Source organism: Capricornis sumatraensis, chromosome 4, assembly GCF_032405125.1.
Source record: "Capricornis sumatraensis isolate serow.1 chromosome 4, serow.2, whole genome shotgun sequence".
Taxonomy (NCBI): Eukaryota; Metazoa; Chordata; class Mammalia; order Artiodactyla; family Bovidae; genus Capricornis; species Capricornis sumatraensis.
Window position 1 is genome coordinate 63,225,527 of NC_091072.1, and position 17,915 is coordinate 63,243,441.

Consider the following 17,915-nt stretch of genomic DNA (forward strand, 5'->3'; position numbering starts at 1 on the left):
CAAAAGCTAGCATTAAAGAATGCTAATTAATGACATTTTATACTTTTATAAGATCAAAAGCCTGTATAAATGTCATTTTATATTCATTTTATTTTTAGAGAAACTGAGGTACAAGAAGGGTGAAGCCCATTTCTTGAGGTGACTCTACAAATCAGTCGCACCAAAGGATATTATGTGAACACATGTATAGAAAGAGACCACAACATAGCAAGCAGAGTTAGTTTAACAACCTTAACCTAACCTAGACAACAACAGCATAGCATCAAGATGAAAGAGCTTATAGTACGAAGGTCACTTGACCATGAGGAGGGAGACCATGATTATTGCCCATTCCCAAGTCATGTGACATTAAGTAATTCATTTAACAAATATTTAGTAAGTATCTAATAGCCTACAGCAGAGAAGGCAATGGCTCCACACTCCACTACTCTTGCCTGGAAAATCCCATGGACAGAGGAGCCTGGTGGGCTACAGTCCTTGGGGTCACTAAGAGTTGGACACGACTGAGCAACTTCACTTTCACTTTTCCCTTTCATGCATTGGAGAAGGAAATGGTAACCCACTCCAGAGTTCTTGCCTGGAGAGTCCCAGGGACGGGGAGCCTGGTGGGCTGCCGTCTATGGGGTCACACTGAGTCGGACACGACTGAAGCGACTTAGCAGCAGCAATAGCCCACTTGTCCACAGATTGGTGACAGTGGAAAAGCATGAGACCTGGAAGGAAGACCTGGCTTTCTCTGGTTTTGAGAGGGTCACTAAAGACACACCTACCTTTGCTCAGGAGTAGCAGTACCTGCCTTTCTCCTCTGTGTCCTTTGGGAAGGACCCACCCAAACCTGGGAATCCCTATAAGCCTGGAGGCAAACTGCACTGAAGCTGAGTTGCTCCTGACTCTAGGACTTGGACTGAGCTGTTGCTTTCACAGGGAGATACTGGAAGCCAAATTGTTGCTTTGTATCTCATCAAATTGTTAACAACTACCAGTGCCTTCACTGTCAGCTATCAAGTACCAAATGTGCGCTTTCTGCCCTTCTCTCGACTGTGGCTCTAATTGGTAAAGAACAATGATAAAGATATCATCACTGTAGAAGTGCCATTGGGACATAAATCTTTCAGCAAAGAATGATAACAAGCAGACCCAGTTACTGAGGGAAGAATAAATGGCTCCCTTTAAAGTTGGACTGTGAAGAAGGCTGAGTGCCGAAGAATTGATGCTTTTGAACTGTGGTGTTGGAGAAGACTCTTGAGAGTCCCTTGGACTGCACGGAGATCCAACCAGTCCATTCTGAAGGAGATCAACCCTGGGATTTCTTTGGAAGGAATGATGCTAAAGCTAAAACTCCAGTACTTTGGCCACCTCATGCGAAGAGTTGACTCATTGGAAAAGACTTTGATGCTGGGAGGTATTGGGGGCAGGAGGAGAAGGGGACGACAGAGGATGAGATGGCTGGATGGCATCACTGACTCGATGGACGCGAGTCTGAGTGAACTCCGGGAGTTGGTGATGGACAGGGAGGCCTGGCAGGCTGCAATTCATGGAGTCGCAAAGAGTTGGACACGACTGAGCAACTGAACTGAACTGAACTGAACTGAACTTGTGGCCAAATCAGTGGGAGAATGAAAAGATAATTTTAATAAATCAGTAGTTATGGTTCAGATCACATGGCAGAAAAACCTTCCTATGATCACTGATGAAAAACACATTTTTTTTTTCCTGATGATTAAATGGTGGAAAATTCTAACAATACAGAGTAAAATTACACAGTGATGAATATTATTAAATAAAAGGTAATAATCTTAGAAAATATTCTAAAAACATACATATAAACACCAGGAGATCTGTAGGGAGAAAAATGAAGAAATAGAGTGGTAATAACTTCATCATTAAGAAGAATTGACTGGGCTAAAAATGGATTTGAGTCTGCTGACTGGAAAATCCTCCTGTGAACCAATAAAGAATTAATTTACAAAGTCATACACCAAGGCCTATCTTAGTGGCTTTTCAGAATTTCAAGAATAAAAAGGAAATCTTAGAAGTTTCCAGAAACTAGATAGCCTGGAAAGAAAATCACAACTTTGTGGTGTTGGGCATATCATTTGCAATATTGGAGGCTAGAAAACAGTGGGATTAGTTTAATAGGTTACTGAGAGATTACAGTTCAAGAATCATATATCCAGCCAAGATACCATCTGTCTAACCAGCCAATGGAAAGACAAGTTTCCCCAAATTCAGGAGATCAGAGAGTATACCACTTTATCCTCTGTCTGAAAAATATACTCAAATCAGTGTCCTAACTAAAGGAAAATTCAAAGAGCTTAACATATCAAGAAGAAAAAATAATACATAGTAAATTTAAGATGATGTTGTGACCATGTATTTTTAAATCTTAAATTTTAAATAGATGATATATTTGTTCTGGTATGGAAAAACCCAATAATTGCCTTGACCTAAGTTATTTGGTGTGGGAGCAGGGAGAGGGAGAATAGGAGGGAAAAACAGAGAGAGATTTAAATTCTGCTGCTAATTTCATCCTTAATTTCATTTAATAAGGAGATACCCCTGAATAAATGTGAAATGGAAGATGTATTTCTTCCCTCAGTAGCATTTCCCATACACCTCTGACAGGGTGTGTCTTGGTTGCTGAATGACTCTAGTATTTAAAGATACATATTATTTAAACAGTATGGCTTGTAAAATCAAGACAAAGACTTCATCTTGTGGTCAAGGATAATCAAAGATAATTGTACCTGTGTGCAATTTTATGATTTAAAATCTAAACTGAACAAACTATACCCCTTTTATAGATTAGCAAGACCCAGGGATTAAGGAATAGTGTTCTAGAAATTGTGTGTGTGTGTGTGTGTGGAGTGGGGCAGAAAAGAAATTTTAAAGATTCCATATTAATGGGTTGGGATGGAAGAAAGGAAATATAACAAAAGGTTTAAGAGATTAAGAGAACTATGAGAGAATATTACCTGCAATTCTATGGCAATAAATTTGAAAACCGAAAGGAATTGAATGATTTTCTAGCCAAAAGGAACTGGGTGATTTTTGAGTAACAAAAGTAACTGAAGTAAAAATAGAAAATCTGAGCAGATAATACCTGTGGAAGAGATTTGGAAGATAATGTAAGACATGCCATAAAAAGGATAATGTTTAAAAATTAGATAAGTATACTATTATTTAACCAACACACATAACCACAGAAATCTCTAAGGTTTATGAGGCTGGTGTTTATTTAATAAGCTAGTACAGCTTTCCCCCATACATATATTTAAGAACTTAAATCTAAAATTCTAAATAATTGTTACCCACCCCCCCCCCCAAATTGAGCAGTTTATTGAAGAATGTACCATGATTCAAGCTGAATTTACTCTAGGAATGTGAAGACATCTCAAATCAAGAAATCTACTAATGCAATTAATTAAAGGTGAAAAAATTTATTATATCAATGTGCACTTAACCAGCATATGCTTATTGGGCCATACCATGCATAATTTTGTCTCAAAATAGTGATACACATAATCCAGTTAAATGTCATATTTACTCAAATCCAAAAGGACACATCTTGCCACTTGATGAAATTCAGTCATAATTTCCATTAAAATGAAGAATCTCTCTTAAAATTTTTACATTTCTTTTTAAAATTGCTGGTTAAGAAAAAGCTATGGTCATAACACATTCTGTTGCACCTCACCTTGTTGTACTTTGTGGATATTTTGGTTATTACAAATTGGAGTTCTGTGGCAACCCAGTGTCAGGCAAGTCTATCACCACCACTTTTCACACACTTGCTTATTTTGTGTCTCTGGTCACATTGCAGTAATTCTTGCGATAATTCAAACTTTTTTCATTTTTGCTGTATTTGTTATGGTGATCTGTGATCAGTGATCTTAGATGTTACTCTTGCAGAAAGGTTACAACTCTTTCTGGAGGCTTAAATGATGGTTAGCATTTTTAGCAATAAAATATTCTTTCTATTACAGTATATATATTATTTTCTAAACACAATGCTATTACACACTTAATAGACTACAGTATAGTGTAAACATAGCTCTTATATGCACTGGGAAACCAAAAATTTTGTGTGACTCTCTCTATCGTGATATTCACTTTGTTGTGGTGGTCTGAACTGAATCCGCAATTTCTCCGAGATACTTAAATTCTATTAAAATGCACTTGGAGATTGCCATCTTCCCTTCTCTTGACCACTAATTTTTGAAATATTATTTTATTAATCATATGTTGTCAAAGCTTATAACATTTGAATTCTGCCTACAACCAAAAGCATCATATTGAATTCTACAATTAAATAGATTCAGAGCTCTTTATTAGTTTATTGCCCATGGCTTCTTCCCTGAGGTCACCATTTTGAGTCATCTGTCAGTTGGCTGGTTTCATTGGCCAGTAATTTTACAAGAAGGGCTCACGCAGTGTTGCATTCTTTCTGGCTCTCGCATGCAGTAGGCCACTTTGCTGGGATAAAATTGTTGCATCACTTTCTTTCCCTCAGTAGCGTATAGGCATCGTCACTGTCCTCCGATATGGAGTGTTTAGAAACATCTAGAAATGTCTGCAACCAAGATAGGGGACGCTTATTGTATATCCTCTTCTCCCTTCTGCAGGGATATATTTTTCTCTTTTACCCTTAATGCTTAGTAATTTTATTAATACTAAGACACATCTTTGTATTTATATTTCTTTGTTTTCTGAGCCAAGTGTATTTTATTTATTAAATAAATATTCCTTCTATTAAATGTTTAAACAATTTTGACATTATATAAATTCTCTCTTCTAGGAATGCCAATTATATGCACATTTTCATCCATCTGACCCTTTCTTACTACTGTGTATGTTTGAATGAGGCAAGTTATTTGTTAAAGAATTATTTGTGGCAGGGGAGGAGTGATCTGGCATAGTTTGAAGCTTCAGTTTTATTTGTCTGTCTTAAAACCTTTTATACAATCATTTATCTTGTCTTCTCTAGGGTGATGTTTCCACCAAATTCAGTGTTCTGGGCTTGGCGAGTCTCACAGTAAAGGACTTCATATCACAGGCTTTATGGTTTTTTCATTTAATGATTACGACCTTCCTTCTCCTATTTTATCCTGCTTCCCTAGTCACAGACTTCTTGCTAAGAGCTAGGTTAAAGGCAACACAAATAGTCTCTATTCAGAATATGGGAGCAAAAGGCCTCAATAGGCATTTCTCCAAAAGAGATATAGAAATGACCACTAAGCACATGAAAAAGTATTCAACATCCTTAGTCAACAGGGAAATGCAAATAAATACCACAGTATGATATCACTTCAAAGCAGCTAGAATGTAAAATGAATGTATTGTAATATAGTTACTTTGGGAAGCAGTTTGGTAGTTCTTCAAAATGTAAACACAAAGTTATATATGACCAGTAATTCCACTCTTACCTGTATGCCTTAGAGGGAAGAGAACGTATCCACACAAAACTTGTACGGGAACATTCTGGCTGCATTATTCATATAGAATTATTCCACTTATAACAAAGAGTGGAAACAACTTCAGCATCCATCACCTAATTAATGGATAAATTAAATGTAGTCTACTCATACAATAGGACATTATTTGACAATAAAAAGGAGAATGAAGTATTGATGCATGCTATATTATAAACGAACCTTTTAAACATTATGCTAAGTGAGGGCAGTCAGTCACAAAAGACACATATTGTACTATTGTATGATTTCATTTGTATGAAATATCCAGAATAGATAAAGCTAAAGAAAGTAGTTTAATGGTTGCATGGAAATGGGGAGCAGGGAAGGGCATGGGTTTTGTTTTGCGAGTGATGAAAATGTCTAAAATTAGATTGCTGTAATGATTGCACAACTCTGTGGACTTACTAAAAACTATTGAATTGTATACTTCAAAGGAGTGAATGGTATGGCATATGAATTGCATCCCTATTTTTGTATCTTTGTTTGGCTTTAAAAAAAAAAAAAAGACTAAAGACTCTGCAATGTCAGATTCAAATCCTGGCATCTCAAATTGGCCATGGGACTCTGGGCAAGTTCCCCTCATTTTCGTGTATCTGCATCAGGTGGATACTAATAATGCCTATATCAAACCTGGATTGTAAGGACACAATAAGGGGATGCCCAGGACAGTATCTGGTTCATGGTAAGTGCCCAGGAAGTGCCAGTTAAAAAAAAATCTCAAGGACCTTATTTTCCATTTCTAAAGTTCTATTTAGTTATTTTCCAAATCAGTTTATTCTTTCTTCATATTATTATTTTTTTATGTTTTAAATTCTTTCTTTTATGGATTTACTAATTTTAGAATTCTTATTTAAAAATATATCATGGACTTTGACTTAACTAAATAAGTACCTGGCACAGAGAAGTTACCTACAAATATCTGTTGAATTTATGAATGAATGCCTAGTAGATAATACTGCTTTCCTCAGTTTTCTACTATGTTTCCTTAAAGAAATTGTTTAATTCCTCTTTCTCTTGGCTTCAGTGTTTTCATTTGTAACATAGAACATCTACCTCCTAAAGTTGTTGTAGAGTCTTAAATGAAATTGTGTGTAAATGAATAGTTTATGGCATACATACAAAAGCTGCTTTAACTATGTTCCCTCATTTTCAGCCTCCTAATCATCTTTTGGCATGGGTTACCAAAGATTTAAACTCCACCCTCTTAGGAGTAATCTTCCCTGATGGCTCAGCAGGTAAAAAATATACCTGCTATGTAGGAGACACCAGAGATACAGGTTCGATCCCTGGGTCGGGAAGATCCCCTGGAGGGAGAAACGTTAACCCACTCCAGTATTCTTGCCTGTAAAATCCCATGGACAGAGGAGCCTGGGAGGCTGCAGTCCAAAGGGTCATAGAGTCAGACATGACTGAGTGACTAAGTGCACAAAACATACTCTTAGGAGAGGCTGAGTGCTCAGCTTTTTAGTGTTTCTGGTAGGCTTTGCTACCCTCTCTGTGAATCTTTATGGAATCTGTCTCTTATTCTCACAGTTCTTTCACTTGAGCTCTTTGGGGCCACCTGAATCCTGATGTCCTGTCTGCTTCTCTTTCATTATTTGGCTGCTCTTGCTGCACTGGCTGCTTTAGTTGCTGAATTACATTCTACTTTCAAAATGGTAATAAATGAAAAAGCATCTTAGTATCTACAGATAGAGACTCGCGCATAATAACTGAATCTTAAATAGCTCTTAAATTCTGCAACCACTTCTGATTCTGCTGCCTGTCACCCAAAGATCCCCTTGGTCACTGCCCCACTGAGGGTTGCAGAGTAGCTGCGCTCTGGGGGATTAGAGATTGATGTGCTTCCTAACCCTGGATGGGCCAGTCTAGAGGGCATCTTTTGCTGCATCTCTTGAAGTTAAAAAGGGTCTGAGCTGCTAGCAAAGGGGCATCAGTGCTACCCATTGGCAGGGAAAACCTAACAATTAAAAATCTCAAGTTTCCTCTTTATGGTACTTCTTAGTTTTGCCTGTAATTTGAATTAAAAGTAACCAGCTAGTCTTATTATGTTATGAGGATCTATGGAGGAGCTTTTCATTGTTTATTGTCTGTTCCCTTTGGAAAGTGCTGCATAGGGTGTTCAACTAATTCTGAGTTATTGTATAAATTGCATCATTACTAAAACATAAGATGAAATTAGCTCACATTTTGGGTACTGTCCAAACAAACATATTACTGGAAGAATACTATCAAAATGTTTCATTGACTAAAAATAGTTGTAGCCTTGATGCTATATGCCTCAGGACTAACAGTAGGTGGTTTCCATATTGTGAACAGATTTGAAGCAAGAGATAGAGGATAAAAAGAGAAATGATCTTTTGAAAGAGAAGTGAAGCATTTTCAGATACTGTTCAGCCCCCCAAATGTTATTCTTTCTTTATAAATTGATCTTGAGTTTTAAATCTTTTGGCAATGGAGATAAAATATTCAGTGAAGGCACTTAAAATTATTTAATAAGAGTCAGGCATCCTATGGTTTAATTCTTATGTGGGTTTATAATATTGGGCATTTATTATTATGTTGTCTTTCCAGAGTTTATTTCCTCCTATTCTGGAAGAGATCTTAACTTTCTTCATGGAAACCATCCCTTCCCTACTATCGGCCCAAGGGGCTTGAGTGAAATTGATCAACATATACTGGTTTTCTGGCCAGCCACTCTAATTCGTTCAGAGATAGGTGTGATCTTATTTAACTATTCCTGATAAATGTTATAAACTATTATGACCTTGGAGTTAATGAGAAAATGGCCAATTATAGCTCATTGATTTTTGTTGTTGCTGTTTAGTTGCTAAGTTGTGTCCAACTCTTTCGAGACCCCTGCCAGGCTCCTGTGTCCATGGGATTTTCCAAGTATGAATACTGGAATGGATTGCCATTTCCTTCTCCTGGGGGACCTTCCTGTCCCAGGGATCAAATCCACATTGGCAAGTGGGTTCTTTACCATTGAGCCACCAGGAAAGCCCTTCAATAACTTTAGGATGCCCCGTTTTCACTTACATTTTAATATCTATGAGATTGGGGTGGCTTTTACATTCTGTGTCATAAGAAACTTGTGCTATTATTTAAAGGTCAACAGTTTTCTTTTTTTTCCGTTAATTTTTTTTCTTATAATCGGTGATGATTAGGTTCCATGAAATATGGTATGGAGCTTCTGGCAACTATTTTGCAATTAGAGAGCTAAAAGCTAAGGCAGCCTAAGCATAGAGAAGACACGGGAGGAAAGAGAGTTCAGAGATTAAGAGAAATGGAGCATTGGTGATATAACTTAAGATTCTCTTGTATGGAGGCTACTCTGAAGTTAATGCTCAGATTCCTTCAGCCAACTAACTCCCTTCTCACTTTATACACACTTTGTTGTTGTCATTTAAACATGTGTTCATATCTCATCTTTCACTTTTAATTGTGAGTATTCTGAGTATCAAGTAAAGAAACCCTTGAGATTTTGTGAGACCAGTACATGAACACAAAGAGAACCCAACAGACATTTGTAGTCCTTTCTCCTGCTTTCTCCAAGTTAACTGAAGAGAAATAATAGAGATGGAGCAATTTGGAGCATCTGAAACATTTGACAGACATAACAAACATAAATCAGGTTAGTGACAAGCATTTGCTGTCTGGAAATCCTGAGATGCTTTATAATTCAGGGGGCAAACCTAACCCTTAGACACATTCTAAGACTTGTGAAACAGACCAAGATTCTCAGTTGCCCCTGGAATAAACTGACTTGCAGAGATTACTGTCACCAGGAGGAAGAACTTCTCATAAGCTTATCAAGATTTGAGGAATTTACAGATAAGTCCAGTCAAACTTTAACAATAGATGCACTAAGTACATGATATGCAACAAATGGAGTGTGTGTGTGTTTGTGTGTGTGTGTGTGTGTGCATGGACAGTGCAGGGAATTAACCCATTGAAAATGAAAATTATTATTTATCAAAATATACAGTAGGACTACATTTTTTATGGTAAAAGGGCGGGGAAAATTCTAAAATTTTCTGGTACTGTTGTCATGAAACTGTAATTTGACTATATAGCCTTTTCTACAAGTGACCAAAAATAATCTCTAAAATTTCAAGTTATTTGATGACCATAAATCCTTTAAATCGTTATAGGATCAGACATATGTAGAGATACTGTTCCATCTTGTTCAGATGCCTTCCTTAAAGATAGGCAGTGCCTTTGTGCATAATTAGAATATTTTGGCATTAAGCCTTGCACCTAGTAATGCTTTTCAAGTGATTAGGACTATCTGAGAAGGGCCATAATCCCCTGGAAATGTACTGTTTGGTTTTTCTCAGTGTTGTTATGAAAACGACTAGGAATGTGTAAGCTGGAATTAAGGAACAATGTTTCCTGCCAGTTAAGTGAACAGAACAAATGTGTATATGTTCAATCATGTTTGCGGTACTAAGGACGGATAGAGATCATTTCTTAATTAAATTAAGTAACACCATTCCAACCCCAAGTCTTTTTATCTTTATTATAAAACTGGAAGTATGCAGTCAACATTTGTTCTCAAACTAATTTTTCCTTTAAAATCATAAAAAAGTGACAGGATTGCCTTTATATAATGAGGGCGTGGACAAGTCTTTAAGGGATTACTTGAGACTTCACAAGCAGATGCAATGGAAATCAAAGCCATTCTTTTTGTTTTTATTAGATTTTCCTACTGCTTCTGTCATCAAAGTGAGCAATTTACATGATAATAATCTACTTGAGATTACTATCTTTTTAATACTCTATTAAAAAAAATGTCGAGTCAATCTCTTGAAGGAACACTTTCATTTATATCGAGAGAGGGGTGACTGTATAACCAAACATATTCAAAGATTAAATCTGTAACTTCATCTTGCTTAAGGAAGGTACCAACACAACCAACTCTAGAGCCTCCACTGTTACCTGAACACTTTGTTTACTCTTTCATGCTCCTAAGTGTCATTTGGACTCAAGCATAACTGATACTAGTAGTAGTTGTGTTTTACATAAGCAATAAAAACCATTATATGTCAATTTTGATGTAGATGACATAAATGAAGTAATACATGTATTAAAATAGCTGTTATACTTTACAAATTACAAATAGACTGTGTTTTATTGAGCATTATGATGTCAATGTGAGTAATTTTAAACACCCCAAATCTTCCCCAGTCCTAAGAAACCTGTTGTAGTTTATCAACCAGAAGTTACTGGTATACCTTGGTTTTATTGTTTCATCAGAAATCTTCTCCTGCAGTAAACATTCTTGAGTAATTCTTTTCATAGGTTACTTGTTATTATTACTATATATAGGCTTTTCTGATCTCTATGCAAAGCCTTGCAAGCTTTTTTTCTCATTCTCTGGAACCTAATTTTTCTCCCTTCTTTTATTCTTAAACATTTTTTCCCCCTTCTTTTTGCATCCACCACTTGATTCATTCTATATTCCTCTTCTCATGTGTCAGCCACCTGTTTTACTGTTGCCTAACTTTCTATACTGCCTACTGTGCTTTCTGCTTGTGTTTTTGATGAAAAGGGCCAAGAGATGAGTTGTTGTTCACTTATGCATTGCTATTTTGGAAAGTAGAAAAGATGGATATTTTAAAGCATTATTTATAAGACCATCCGCTCTAGTATACAAAGTAAATGTTTCTATGACGATTCCTATTTCTCTGACTTAACGTTGTCAAAAGCAATACAACTTACTTTACAAACAAGCTGAACAATTGCATGGTGTGATAAGGTATTAGCACAGTCTCAATACCCAGACTTGCTGGGAGCCTTGCTCCACAACACCACTTCTGAGCTGGGTAACTGCTCCTTGGGAGACCACACCGTATGCCTATTCACTTCCGAGGGTGTTCTATGCCTCTGCTTCTTCCTTTATCGTGGTCCTGACCCTGAATCTTCACCCTATTTTAGCCATTAACCTTATTTTTTATTGAAGTCTAGTTGATTTGCAGCATTGTGCCAATCTCTGCTTCAAAGTGATGCAGTTATACACATACGTAAATTCATTTTTTTTATAATTTGGACTGGGAGTTTGGGAGTGGTAGATAAAACTATTATATTTAAAATGGATGAGCAACAAGGTCCTAAGGTATAGCACAGGGAACTATATTCAAGATCCTTTGATAAACCATAATAGAAAAGCTACTAAGTAACACAGTCACGATCTAGGCCTTATAAATAACCATCTATAGTGTAAATTATCAGAATTACCAATTCCACCTCCCTAGAGTTCTCTGACTTTATAACTTACTTCTGGAGTTCTCTGACTTCAACATTAAGTTTGTAAGAGCCTCTGCTCCTCTGTTTCACAATTCGTTTACTATCTCATGTGCCTTTTACTCTGCTTCTCTAGCTAAATTCTGTAGCCCATGACTATACTCATTTCTCTGTACAACCTCAAGTCCTTTGAACATCTCTTGCTCCATCATGATCACCTGAAAAATCTCAGCTGCTGTTCCATCAGACTTTTGGTCCACCTATACTCGTACCCTCAGAGCAGAGTATGACTTAAGAAGAGCACAGAGTCAGGCTGACTGGTCTCAATTCACATGCATAGCTGTGAACCTGGGCCTGAATCTGTGCCCATACACTTGGCTTATTCTTCTCCTACTGTGAATGAACAATCCCTACTAAGAAATATGGCAAAATTTCTCCAAAGAGTCATCTGTATTCCCTGACTTCAATTACTTCATCCTCATTCTCTTTTCAAAATTTTTCCAGTTAGGCTTTAACCTCATAACTGCAACAAAAGTGATTTGGCTAAGGACACAAATGTCTCTAATTTCAATGTCAATTCTCAGTCTTTATCTAGCTTGAGTACTCAGAGGCATTGACAGAATAGTTTTCTATTTCCTACTTGAAACATCTTCTTCGGTTAGCTTCCAGTTCAGTTCAGTTCAGTTGCTCAGACATGTTCGAGTTTTTGCGACCCCATGAACTGCAGCACTCTAGGCTTCCCTGTCCATCACTAACTCCTGGAGCTTGCTCAAACTCATGTCCACTGAATCGGTGATACCATCCAACTATCTCATCATCATCTGTCATCCCCTTCTCCTTCTGCCTTCAATCTTTCCCAGCATCAGGGTTTTTTCCAATGAGTCTGTTCTTTGCATCAGGTGACCAAAGTATTGCAGCTTCAGCTTCAGTATCAGTCCTTCCAATGAATGTTCAAGACTGATTTAATTTAGGATTGAATGGTGTGATTTCCTTGCTGTCCAAGGGACTCTCAAGAGTCTTCTCCAACACCACAGTTCAACAGCATCAATTCTTTGGTGCTCAGCTTTCTTTATAGTCCAACTCTTACATCCATACATGACCACTGGAAAACCATAGCCTTGACTAGACGTACCTTTGTTAGCAAAGCAATGTCTCTGCTTTTTAGTATGCCATCTAGGTTGGTCATCAGTTCAGTTCAGTCATCAGTTGTGTCCAACTCTTTGCAACCCCTTGGACTGCAGCACTCCAGGCTCCCCTGTCCATCACCAACTCCTGGAGCTTACACAAACTCATGTCCATTGAGTCGGTGATACCATCCAACTGCCATAGTTTTTCTTCCAAGGAGCAAGCATCTTTTAATTTCATGGCTGGAGTCACCACCTGCAGTGATTTTGCAGCCCCCCAAAATAATGTCTCTCACTGTTTCTATTGTTTCCCCCTCTATTTGCCATGAAGTGATGGGACCAGATGCCATGATATCAGTTTTCTGAATGTTGAGTTTTAAGCCAACTTTTTCACTCTCTTCTTTCACTTTCATCAAGAGGCTCTTTAGTTCTTCTTCACTTTCTGCCACAAGTGTGGTGTCACCTGCACATCTGAAGTTATTGATATTTCTCCCAGCAATCTTGATTCCAGCTTGTGCTTCATCCAGCCCAGCGTTTCTCATGATATAGTCTGCATATAAGTTAAATAAGCAGGGTGACAATATACAGCCTTGACGTATTCCTTTTCCTATTTGGAACCAGTCTGTTGAAATCTGGCTGGAGAAATTTGAACATTACTTTGCTAGCATATGAGATGAGTGTGGTGGTTTGGGCATTCTTTGGCATTGCCTTTCTTTGCGATTGGAATGAAAACTGACCTTTTCGAGTCTTGTGGCCACTGCTGAGTTTTCCAGATTTGCTGGCATATTGAGTGTAGCACTTTCACAGCATCATGTTTTAGGATTTGAAATAGCTCATCTGGAATTCTATCACCTCCACTAGCTTTGTTCATAGTGATGCTTCCTAAGGCCCACTTGACTTTGCATTCCAGGATGTCTGGCTCTAGGTGAATGATCACACCATTGTGGTTATCTGGGTTGTGAAGATCTTGTTTGTACAGTTCTTCTGTGTATTCTTGCTACCTCTTCTTAATATCTTCTGCTTCTATTAGATCCATACAATTTCTGTCCTTTGTTATGCCCATCTTTGCATGAAATATTCCCTTGGAATCTCTAGTTTTCTTCAAGAGATCTCTAGACTTTCACATTCTGTTTTTTTCCTCTATTTTTTTGCATTGATTGATGAGGAATGCTTTTTTTATCTCTCCTTGGTATTCTTTGGAACTCTGCGTTCAGATGCTTATATCTTTCCTTTTCTCCTTTGGCTTTAGCTTCTCTTCTTTTCTCAGCAATTTGTAAGGCCTCCTCAGACAACAGTTTTGCCTTTTTGTATTTGGTTTTCTTGGGGATGATCTTGATCCCTGTCTGCTGTACAATGTCATGAATCTCCATAGTTCTTCAGGTAGTGTGTCTATCAGATCTAATCCCTTGAATCTATTTGTTATTTCCACTGGATAATCATAAGGGATTTGTTGTAGGTCATACCTGAATGGTCTAGTTGTTTTCCCTACTTACTTCAATTTAAGTCTGATTTTGGCAATAAGGAGTTCATGATTTGAGCCACAGTCAGCTCCCGATCTTGTTTTTGGCTGACTATATAGAGTGTCTCCATCTTTGGCTGCAAAGAATATAATCAGTCTGAGTTTGGTGTTGACCATCTGGTGATGTTCATGTGTAGAGTCTTCTCTTGTTTTGTTGGGAGAAGGTATTTGCTATGATCTGTGTGTTCTCTTGACCAAACTCTGTTAGCCTTTGCCCTGCGTTTGTACTCTAAGGCCATATTTGCCTGTTACCCCATATCTCTTGACTTCCTACTTTTGCATTCCAGTTCCCTATGATGAAAAGGACATCTTTTTTTGGGTGTTCTAGAAGGTCTCGTAGGTCTTCATAGAACCATTCAAAAAAACGTTGTGCATAATAGGAGACCCTACAGAGACTGAGCCAGACCTGCCTTTGAGTGTTAGAGTGTCTTCTGTGGAGGTAAGGGTCAGCAGTCGCCTGCTGCAGGGCAGGGGCTCTGGGTGCAGCAGACCTGGTGCCCTCTTGGTGAAGGTCGCTGTTAACCCCCCCATAGAGCTACCAGAATTTACACATGATCTGGGAAACAGACTCTTGGAAGGTGCAAACAAGACCTTGTGTCCACCAGGAGCCAGGAAAAAGGAGCAGTGACCCCACAAGAGACTGGCCCAGACTTGCCCGTGAGTGTCCAGGAGTCTCCAGCGGAGGCATGGGTTGGCGATGGCCTGCTGCAGGGTTGCAGGTACTGAGTGTGGCAGTGTGTGCACGGGACCTTTTGAAGGAGGTCTCCATTATCTTCATTACCTCCACCCTAGTTTGGCCTCAGGTCAAACAACAGGAAGGGAGCACAGTCCCGCCTATCAACAGAAAATTAGCTTGCAAGACAGCATAAGCCCCTGGATTTCTGAGCCACTTTATTTTTTTTTTTTTCTCATTCATCCTATTTCCCTAAACTTAAATTGTTTATAGGCCTCAGGACTCAATCTTTAGACTGTATTCCTAGCTGGACTCCCTTAGAGATTTTACCCTATCGCTGGACTTTTAAGCCATGTCTAACACTGATGGCCCCCAATTTCATACCCCAAATACAACTCTCTTCACCTATTCAAACTCTTCCATCCAACTTCCTACTCAATATCTCCACTTGAATAAGCACCTTATATATCACCTGTCCAAAGCCAAACTCTCAATCTTCCCCCTAAACCTTGTACCTCCAACAATCTCCCCCACTTCTGTAAGTGGTAGGTTTATTCTTCCCATTGTTCACACCCAGCACCCATGGCAAAGTACAATTTTTTAAAAAGATAAATACATAGCTTGTATACAAATATACAGTGAACATGTGCCAAAAATTTCTTAGCTCATGTGTTAGAAAACCGGCAGGGTGGTAAAGCTGATTCAAAAAGAATCAAAGACTCAAAAGAAGGAAAAGCTGATTGAAAGGGGAAACCGATGTTGTGTAGTCAGTCAGGAAGGCAAGCAAGATAATTTTGCTGAATTGGAGACAAAAGTGGTCAATAATCTTCAGGATAGTTCTATTGATAAGGTTATCCTCTCTGCTGCTAAGTCACTTCAGTCGTGTCTGACTCTGTGTGACTCCATAGACAGCAGCACACCAGGCTCCGCCATCCCTGGGATTCTCCAGGCAAGAACACTGGAGTGGGTTGCCATTTCCTTCTCCAATGCATGAAAGTGAAAAGTGAAAGAGAAGTCGCTTAGTCATGTCTGACCCTCAGCAACTTCATGGACTGCAGCCTTCCAGGCTCCTCCGCCCATGGGATTTTCCAGGCAAGAGTACTGGAGTGGAGTGCCATTGCCTTCTCCAATCCTCTCTAATGGATGGAAAATATTTGCCTCTCTAGTGCACAAGTTTGCAAGGGAACATGTAACTTCACAGTAATGAAGTTATTTCACAATAGTAAATAGCAAGTCAACATTGGTATATGCCCTGGAGAATTCAGTCATCCTTGCCCAGGCCTGTGAGACAACGGTCTATATAAAAAGGTTGTGCAGTCATCCCTTTGTCTTACTTCCAACTTTTAGATAATATTTCTTAACACCTTTAGTCATCCATGATTTCTGTCTTATTTTCATACTTTACATCATCAAATCTCATTGACCTTACTTCAATATATAATCATAATCCTATCACTTCTCACTACAGTTACAGCTATCATTCTGGGCCAAACCATCCACATTTCTTTGCAAGATTGTTGACATTTCTCCTGACTGGTTTCCCTTACACTTTTATAGCATGATTTCCTTTTTAAAAAAATGTATTTGTTTTTAATTGGAGGATAATTGCTTTATAATATTGTGTTGGTTTCTGCCATACATCAACATGAATCAGCCATAGATATACATATGTCCCTTCCCTCTTGAACCTCCCTTCCACCTCCCACCGCATCCCACCCTTCCACGTTGTCACAGAGCACCAGGTTTGAGCTCCCTGCATCTACAGCAATCTCTCACTGTTTCAATAAAGGAAACAGAGTGATCCTAAAGTAGAAATTAGACTATAAGTCAGATCATGGCACTTCTCTTGTTAGCATCTTCTGAATTTATATCTCACTGTCCACTCCCCTCCCCCCAATAGAAAAAGTCCTTATGTAAGTAAGAAGAAGTCCTGTAAGGCCTTACGTAATCTGTACCTTTCCTCAAGCTTACTGTCTGTCTGAGTTCATCTCCTGCAGCGCTCTGGTCTCTCACAGTGTTTGGCCCAGACAGGCTGCCTCACTGCTTTCTGAGCACTCATAACCTATTTCACCCTCAAGGCCTTTTGACTTTGTTCTCCCTGCTTGGAGTATTCTTCTTCCAAATACTCCCCTGGCTCATTCCCTGTTTCCACTGTGTCTTGTTCAGATATCACTTTCTGAGTGAGGGCTTCCTTGACACCCTATTAAAATCTATCCCATTCCCCCCACATTTCTGCCCCTGGCACTCCCCTTATCCTGTTTCTCCCCGTAACATTTATATTATTAATCCAGGGCAAGTATTTTTGTCTGTTTTGTGCACCAACATGTCCCAAAAGCCTAAAACAGTATTTGGCACATAAATATTCTTATGTTTTTGAATGCTATTTTTCCATCTATTTCTAGTATTATTTCTCATTTTCCTTTTAGATGGTCTATGTTAACTTTAAAATGAAGCTTTTATTTTGATTTCCATCCTAATATTGTTTCTAATGAAATAAAAGGAAAATGAATTTTTTTCTACATAAGAGACACTGAGTTAGTCCTATGGAAGACACAAGGAAAATCAGACACAAGGATTTGCAATTTAGGGACTTCCTTCATGGTCCAGTGGCTAAGACTCTGCACTCCCAATGCAGAGGGCCCAGGTTCAATCCCTGTTCAGGGAACTAGATCCCTCATGCCACAAGTAAAGATTCCACATGCCACAGTGAAGATCAAAGATCCTGCGTGCTACAACTAAGATCTGGCGCAGCCAAATAAATAAATAAATTTTTTTAAAAGGATTTTCAATCTAGTTAGAAATATAAGACTAGCAGATAAAAAGTTAAATGCTAAGGAAAGATATTAGTAACCTTTTACACCAAAAAAATTGATGAACTA

At 38.3% G+C, this 17,915-nt stretch overlaps 1 non-coding gene across 1 annotated transcript; it reads left to right on the top strand.

The window, feature by feature from the left end:
- The first annotated feature begins 17,628 nt into the window (after positions 1-17,628).
- Positions 17,629-17,701, top strand: TRNAG-CCC (transfer RNA glycine (anticodon CCC)). Its single transcript has one exon. It is a non-coding gene; the product is annotated as a tRNA-Gly (tRNA).
- The last annotated feature ends 214 nt before the right edge of the window (positions 17,702-17,915 follow it).